The following is an 8,605-nucleotide window of genomic DNA, read 5'->3' as shown; positions in this document are numbered from 1 at the left end:
GATCTTGCTTTCTCACGGATAAGTGGACTTCATCGTATGTTTCTTATATAGAAAAAAACACGTGCCTTTTTTTTTTCTGGCTAAGGCTATTTCACTTGGAGTCTCAAAATGAAATGGAAATGGTCAAGTTACATGGAATGTGGAAAAAAGGGAAGCTACTGCTGGAGATTGGAAGATGAACAAATCAATCAACAGGTCGTTTGAGCTTATTAGTCGAATCTATCGGTTATTCAACAATGTTTTTCTCTCATAACAAATTGACCAACAATATTTTCTGTCATACCAAGACTTATCAGCCAAATGAATTCCGATCATGACCTACGACAGTGGATCCCAACAATACTTTCTCACTGTCTCTGACATTGGAAGCTAACGGCTTTTGTACTGGACCGATAAACCTGTTGGTTGCCCACTGTACTGATCGGTTGGGGTTCTGCTCCCTCTGTCAGCAGTAATGGGCAACGTATTCGAAGGGTAGGGCAAAGCGTCCCAGTTTGCCGTTTGCAGGGCTGTTGGAGGACCACCCGTTTAATTGTACGCGAAGGGTAGGTCAAAGCATGCCCCTACCTTGGTTTAATTTCAACGAATGGGTTAAAAGTTAAATTATATACAACTATACTTTACATATATTCTTATTCTTGGTGCAAAAGCGATACACAACTGGTTCGGTCTATCAGACCAGTTTGTGGGATCCATGTTGACTGACTTCAATCCCCTCATGTAGAAGGCCTGGGCACTGCCAAAATACAAATACAAATTCTTCTAGTGACTTTCCATCCAAAATTGCATTTGGACCTCAGATAGACTACAAGCACATGGTTGGCCAAACATTAGGTTTGCCTACTTGGCCTTGTTTAGTTGGCAAAAATTTTGGATTTTGGGTACTGTAGCACTTTCGTTTGTTTGTGGCAAATATTGTCCAATCATAGGCTAATTAGGGTCAAAAGATTTATCTCGCGATTTACAGGCAAACTGTGTAATTAGTTTTTGTTTTCATCTAAATTTAATACTCCATGCATGTGCCGCAAGATTCGATGTCACGGGGAATCTTGAAATTTTTTGGGAACTAAACAAGGCCAATCCTGGAATCCAACATCCACATTTTTCAAGATTGTCACTTCACTCAGCATTTTTGGGAGGGCATTGCTTTATGGCTGAGCCTTAGCAGCCAAGTTCTCGGAACATAGGGTACGTGGTATGGGAACGTGGTACGCGGTACGACATTTTCATAAACTATAGAATGTATGGGGTATACAGCTTCGTCTCGTTCCTTTAAGTTGCGGGACACGTTCCACTTTCTAAAGAAACGTGTGTCTGGGACGTGGTGGTTGACTCAGGTAGTTTTACGTGTTGTTTTGAACCAAATGAGTTCGATTTCTAGCGTGGTATAGTTTACTGTTGTATTTTTTGTTTCATTTTGAGCTGTCCAACTCCAACCATAAAGCTCATTCTAGGTCCAAGCCAATGAGTCAATCACCAACAATATTTTTTGTCGGTCGTCGCCGCCGGCCGCTTACGGACGGGCATGACGCAGTATGCATGCACACTACGAAGTTCCATAGTTATTTGAGACTGACATTTCTATGATTGCTCCTACATATGATTCGCGTTCCACCGCATTAGAAACGATGTTTCATGATATTCCCGTTCCACGTTTCGGGACGAAGTTCTCGAAACGGGGAACGTGTCCATGTTCCCGTACTTGCTAAGGGCTGGGCAATGCGCATCTGCGCCCAAAAGCCTGGGCGTGAAGTAATTCAGTGCGAGACCGCACTCCAATTGCTAGACGTGAACTGCGCTCTATCATCCTCCAAGTATTTGGGAGGTCTGAGGTGTGAAGAAATAAGAAATGCAAAAATCTTCCAGCACAAAGGGACACTAAACCACCAAAGTCATGCACAAGATCAAGATGAGGCAGCTCTTTGAGTTACGGCAGGAGCTAAACATTTATCTAGACTCTTGCAGTGTTTTTTTTTTATTATATCAGTTTTTCTTCTGCGAGGCTTTGGCTTTATATTTTGGATTATACAGTCTTGTATAGCGTCTCTAGACTTTCTTTTAGTTAACAGTCAACTCTGCTGTCGGTCTGTTTTTTAAAAAAAAAAAGAAAAAGAAGCACGCGCTGTAAAGTGTAAAAAGGCTGCTCGGTGGCTGTTGGCATGCTGCATAGTTGGGCATTGGTTTGGTGAATTAGTGGTGGGCTTTTTGTTGAATTACTGGTTGAAGGTCTCTACATGGGCCTTTCAGCTGGGCATTGCTGCATTGCTTTGGTGAATCAGTGGTTTGTTATTTAAAAAAATAAAAATAATAAAATGGGGTGTTGCGAGAATCGAACTCGCGACCTCTCGCACCCGAAGCGAGAATCATACCACTAGACCAAACACCCAACTTGTTCTGTTGGATGTAAACAAAATTATTTACCCAAATATTCAAAGCTCAGGAAACATTCAGGTTCATCTGTTGAGCAAACAGCAAACTTGAGGGCATGAGTCCTGCACTGACCTACTTGACATCATGCTGCAAACGATGTGTGATAACCGAAGGAAAAAGTCTCCAGAGGCAGAGTACAGATGCGTTGCGACTTGTGAGCTCTATTAATTTGGAGAGAAATCACGGTCAGACGACAGACGCTCGCTTTCAGTTTCGGCAACGGGAAATTACATCACGGTGGCAACCACTCCGTGCCCCGGTGGCACTGCCGTGCCGGTGCCGTCCGCAGCAGGCAGGCATACGTACACACGCACGGCGACCAGGCCCAGGCCGCCGTGACCTCACTCAGTGACAGTGTAGGTGAGCTACCCATATCCGGTACCTTGTCCGGTGGTGGGTAAACCGAAATCGGTTAGATTGTCGTACGCAGCGCAGCGGCGATCCGGACATAAAATCAATTGACCCACCCCCTCAACGACGTTGATCGGATCCGCGCCGACGAGCTAGCCGCCGCGCGGCGTCGGTGCAACTCACTTGGCAGCTATAGCCGTGGCCGGACGTCGCTGGCAGCAGCAACAACAACAACGCCGGCTTCCCCACGTCAACGTGGTGGTGGAGTTTTCTGGTTGCTGGCATGACCTGACAGGACAACACCAAGGTCTTGTTTAGTTCCGAAAAATTTTGGGAAATGGACACCGTAGCATTTTCGTTTGTATTTGACAAATATTGTCCAATCATGGACTAACTAGGCTCAAAAGATTCGTCTCGTCAATTTCGACCAAACTGTGCAATTAGTTTTTATTTTCGTCTATATTTAATACTTCATGCATGCGTCTAAAGATTCGATGTGACGGAGAATGTGAAAAATTTTGCAAAATTTTCTGGGAAGTAAACAAGGCCCAAATGGACGAGCAGTAGACATCTCTAGCATGTGGGCGCCACACCCACACCGGGCCCACGTGCTAGTGGCTCGTACCTCGCAGGCACAGCCGAGGGCGGGGCGATAAGGCGAGTGAGGTTCCAATCCAATCAGTCGGTCATGAGTCGACAGATTCCCAAGATTTGAGAGGGGGGCTTTGGGTTAAGGGTGACCGGTGAGGTGTACTGAAAGATGATTATCTACGTCGTCGGGACCCAGTTAGCAGTGAAAGGCTGTGCGTCCGTGGGTAAAAAAAAAGAGAGAGGGGGTCAAAAGCCGATGGCGCGGGGCCTGGGACAAGCCGCACGGGACCAAAAGGGAAAGCGGCCGGCCTGTCGTCGGCTCGCGCCACGGCGATCAGAGCGAACCGCTGGTGAGGTGGGAATTTTGTTGCAGGACAGGAAAAGTGCGCGAGGAGGCCGCCGGCGAGTCGTGATTCGTGACGCAAAAAAGATGGAGCAGCCCGTACCCGTCTTTCCGCCATGAATATGGTGCGCAGCGCACAGCGCACGGCACGGCGCTGGCGCGGTGCGCAGTTTTGTGGCGAAAGCGCGAACGGGAGAGGGCGCGGCGCAGCGCAGCGCAGCGCAGCACGCCGTTCCAAAAATACCCTACCTACCTTCGCCGCGGCCGCGGTCCTCTTCTTCACCAAGGAGGCACCGAGTGAGTGCGTGCTGCTAGGACCTAGGAGTAGGAGTAAACCAATGTCTTTAGTTCGCAAAATTTTTCAAGATTCCCCGTCACATCGAATCTTGCGGCACATGCATGGAGCATTAAATATACATGAAAACAAAAACTATTTGCACAGTTCATCTGTAAACCGCGAGATGAATCTTTTGAGCTTAGTTACTCTATAATTGGACAATGTTTGTCAAATAAAAACGAAAGTGCTACAGTGCCGTTTTTCACAAGTTTTTGCGAACTGAACAAGGCCCTAGGCAGGCCGCTAATCATTGCGAGGCCTGCGCGCCCGCGAAGCAATAAGCGGCTGCCGCGCTTTCGGATGGCCACCCATCATTCCAACGCCGCACATGGACGGAGAGCTGCCCGCCCCGCACTGGTAGCGCACGCGGCTCGCTTTCGCGTTCTGTTACTCCTCACCTTCCTCGACCTCGACCTCGACTCGCTGCGTTGGTTGCTAGCTGCTCTCTGTACCTCACCCATCATTCAGCCCCGCTGCTTGGTGGCTTCAGCGACCATGCTGAACATGTTGTGTTGCATGCATGCAGCCGGCACGGTGGGTGTGAGGCTGAGGCCGTGAGTGCCAACCGGAATGAATTGAACTGCAGCCAGGAACAGATGAACACAGGAGAGCAGGTTCAGCGTTAGCCTGTACGTACTACTCGTTCAACGGTTTCGACGGCTGGATGGGCGATGCAAATGAGCCGAGGGCCGGACGTCACCCTTTTGAAGTTTTTTGACTTGTCGGAGTGCATCCATCGATCGGGCCATGGCACTCTGTTATCTTTCTGCAAATGTCATGTCATGTTCGAGTCCAGAAGCATGGTTTGGTCGCAGGGGAAATCCGGAAATTGTTTGGCGGGTTCAATATGGTTGGAGGATCTGCAAGCGTAGCACGAGCCCGTTTCAGGAGGAGCTGCGGCGGCTCGTGCTGGGTGTATAATTGAGAGTGTCCTCCATGTGACCACGTAGTGGACACTACGACGGCCGGTGCGGGTAGGCCGGGCGCGAGCCATTACGAGTCGTCGCAGCACGGCTGCCAGCGCATGCAGGAGGAGATCGAGGAGGCTTCAATAATTCAGCGGCGTCCATCGTGTTGCGCCGCTTCTTTTGCATGCACCGTCGAAATCCACTCGCTCGGTGGGTGGTCGTGATGAAAGGCAGCCCGACAGATGTTTTGCAACGAAAGCCGCGTCGTCGTTGTTTTCACTGTCAGAAAAGACTTTGGATGATTTATGAGCAAAGAAAAAGCTATGTGATCAATGAGGAATCAGAGGCCTGAATTCAGGTAGATTTAATTTCCATAGGCTTTGGTCGCTCGTCTTAGGTTCAAACAGTGTGTAGTTCATCAGTCCGGATATGTGTGTGATTCGTAATATAATAGTAGTAACAGAGCAGTGTTTGAGTATAAGCTCCCAATTGCCTCGAATTGTGCAGGCTAATGCTCTATATAAGTGAGCCGAAGACGAACTAGTCAGCAGCAACCTCCACTTAGCGTCATTTCCTCCCTTTCCCCCACAAGTTGACCGGATATGTATAGAAGACAAAATTCAAGAACTATGCAAAGCCATTCGAATCTTTCCCGGATGCTCGCTTATCTGGCTTGATTAAGATGACTGTACATTGCAATGCAGTTTGTCATTTCTAAAAGCATGTGAAGGGCTCAGTGTATGCGCCATTCTTCCACCAGAGGACTCTCGTCACACCATGGGCCCGTGGCTGCCTATTTTTAGTTTCTCTTGGACGGACGAGTTGCTGTCAGGCTTCATCACTATGGAAGAGGGTGTCTGCTACCCATGGGAACTAGACATTTGCAGGTTGCAGACTCTTCAGCACAAAAATAAGAATTGGGCAACTTCATATAAGTCCATCCAAGATACAAACAACAAAAGTCGGTTCAATTGTGCTATCCAAACATATCTTGCAGTTTTATGACTGAAAGTGAAATGAAAATCAAGCTATAGAAACTCAGCAGATGTTTGAGCTTTTACCGTTTACTGAAGGATCTTACACTCAGATGTTTGGTAGGGCTACTCTATTTTTAAAATGAAAAAAAACGGCTTCTCCTACGAAAGATTTGGTACTGCTCCTCCTCCAGAGCCTGAGTCGGAGCTAACAAACAGCCTTACCAAACATACCCAACACTGGTAGACCGTCAGAAGCGCTTCGCCACTCCCACCTCTAGATTCTTAATGAAAATCGCTCCTAGAAAACCAAGCTGGTAAAATATAACTAGATCTAAGTGAGAATCAGGTATTATACCAGAAGCTGAGGGCTAAAAAACTGCTCAACACAGCCCCCTCTGCCCCCCAGTAGAATCACTTCATTTAAAGATCAAGGAGCTAGAGCAAAGAACAAGGGAGTAGAGCTCTATCAAACATGCACAAAGCCTACCACAAATTATGGTTTCTAGCTCCTTTATTAAACATATTTTTATATTTTGACCTCTAAGATAAATTTTTTAAAAGTACACCAACGATACGACTGCATAACCTTGTGTCATCAGTTCATCACATTGCCACATGGATCCTATTCGGCACTTATGCACGGAACCATTGGCTTAAGTGCTATGCCCTATCACCATCGCACTTAGCCGCACTTAGCCCTATCGCACCGTGGGTAAGGCCTTATACCTAGGTGCGACCCATTAGTTAGTGCACATGGAATTATCTTGTAGAGAATTTTTATAAGAAAGACGGAGTCAAGGAAAACTTCGTACATTTTCGAGAAGTTTTGTTGACATAGAGAGATGAAGTTCTTTGAGGAAAAGTTGGAGGAGTTAAAAAAACAAGACATTTGTCTAATTGACATGTCTGAACACTAGATAGTTCTTCATCCTTACCTTAAATATTATAAATGGTTCACCAACACAACATGACAAGTGTTTACCACCACATAGAAATTGTTCAAACTATGTCATAAAAGCCCCAACTAAATGCACGGAGGCTACTTCCGCTTTCTCAAAGCATCTTCATTTTCCTCCGGACTCCAGCAAAGCCTTTGCCTACTATGCATCCTCGAGTTGCTTCTTTCTTCTTAGCCGTGAGCCCATCCATGATTCTTTATTGATCCTTTCTGGCCATATTTGCAACAAAATATAAAGAGACGCTCTTCACCCTGTGCTTGCCCATTTACAACGAAGTATCAAATGGCCAAAATCACAGTTCTCCACCTAGGGTTTCATCAAATGTAAACAAATACTTCAGATCCATAGGACAAATATGAGGAGGGGATGGGACCTTACTCTGCTTAACTAAAGATCTTGACTAGAATTCAATGACTAAGGATGAGAGTGTGTGGAGAGGAGGAACGAGATCCTCTAACATACTACAATCTATGTTTGAGGGACATAGTTTCCATCCGTCCGTTCATCCAACGGCAAGGTCATCAAACCAATCAATACCAATTCGTCCAGCTTTTTTTTTGACGATAAATTCGTTCAACTTTGGCATATATATATATATATATATATATATATATATATATATATATATATATATATATATATACTATTACTCTGTAGCTAGCTATAAAATAACTTATTCTGTAGCCACTTTGAGTTACGATAATTACTATGTTAGTTTACGAGATTACAGTAATTCCATACTAAGTGGTTTACTGTAACGTTATGGTAAATATCCCCATGTGTTATAGTAACCCAACTATCGTAAATATATATACATATTATCGTAAATTAGTATATAAAATTATCGTAAATGGAGGTGGCTACAGAATAACATATATATATATATATACAGTAGCGCTATTCTACATAACGTTCAGTAGCATCCAGCACTACACCTAGAACCATAAAATACTGAACAATACTGAAACGCGAATACTGAATTCTGTTCAGTATAACAGATTGATGTGTGTGTGTGTGTGTGTATATATATATATATATATATATATATATATATATATATATATATATATATATATATGCTATTCTACACCCTAGGTGTAGAATATTATTCTACATCGTAAGTCAAAACTGAGTAGAAAAAATACTGAGCAGTAATGAACAGTGTTCAGTATCAACTTGTCCAACACTCAGGACCACGAAAATACTGAATAATACTGAAACACGAATACTGAGCGATACTTAATTTTGCTCAGTATAACAGTTTGGTGTAGAATAGCACATATATATATATATAGTAATTACAAACAATATAATTTTTTTTAGTTATATTTAATACTATATCTATGTATCTAAAAATTCAATATGACTAATGTTGAAAAATTTTGGAACTAAATCAGACCTAAATGTGGTCCGTGTTTAGTATATGGGCCAAAGCAAGAGCGGCTTCCATGCTTATTTGGCTGCACCGTTGGATGATCAACGAACGTGATCGGGTACAAGTATGTCCCTCTTACAGTAGAAACCAGTATGTTAGAGGATCTCGTTCCGTGGAGAGAGGGGTGTTGATAGGTTTCCTCCTCTCCGTTCTGTTTGAAGTGCATGGCCTCGATGAAAGGGAGCAGGTGTGTTGAGTCATAGACCGTGGTGCCAAATCACATGGTGGTGCCATGCTTAGGTGCCATGACACCAAGTCATCAACTCATATGGCC

The 8,605-nt window shown here is 44.7% G+C and overlaps 1 non-coding gene across 1 annotated transcript; it reads right to left on the bottom strand.

The window, feature by feature from the left end:
* On the bottom strand, positions 2,315-2,386 carry TRNAP-CGG. Its single transcript has one exon. It is a non-coding gene; the product is annotated as a tRNA-Pro (tRNA).

This window comes from Sorghum bicolor, chromosome 6 (assembly GCF_000003195.3).
Source record: "Sorghum bicolor cultivar BTx623 chromosome 6, Sorghum_bicolor_NCBIv3, whole genome shotgun sequence".
NCBI classification, from domain to species: domain Eukaryota; kingdom Viridiplantae; phylum Streptophyta; class Magnoliopsida; order Poales; family Poaceae; genus Sorghum; species Sorghum bicolor.
Note: the sequence above shows the minus strand (reverse complement) of the source record. Positions and strands in the feature narration are given on the sequence as shown.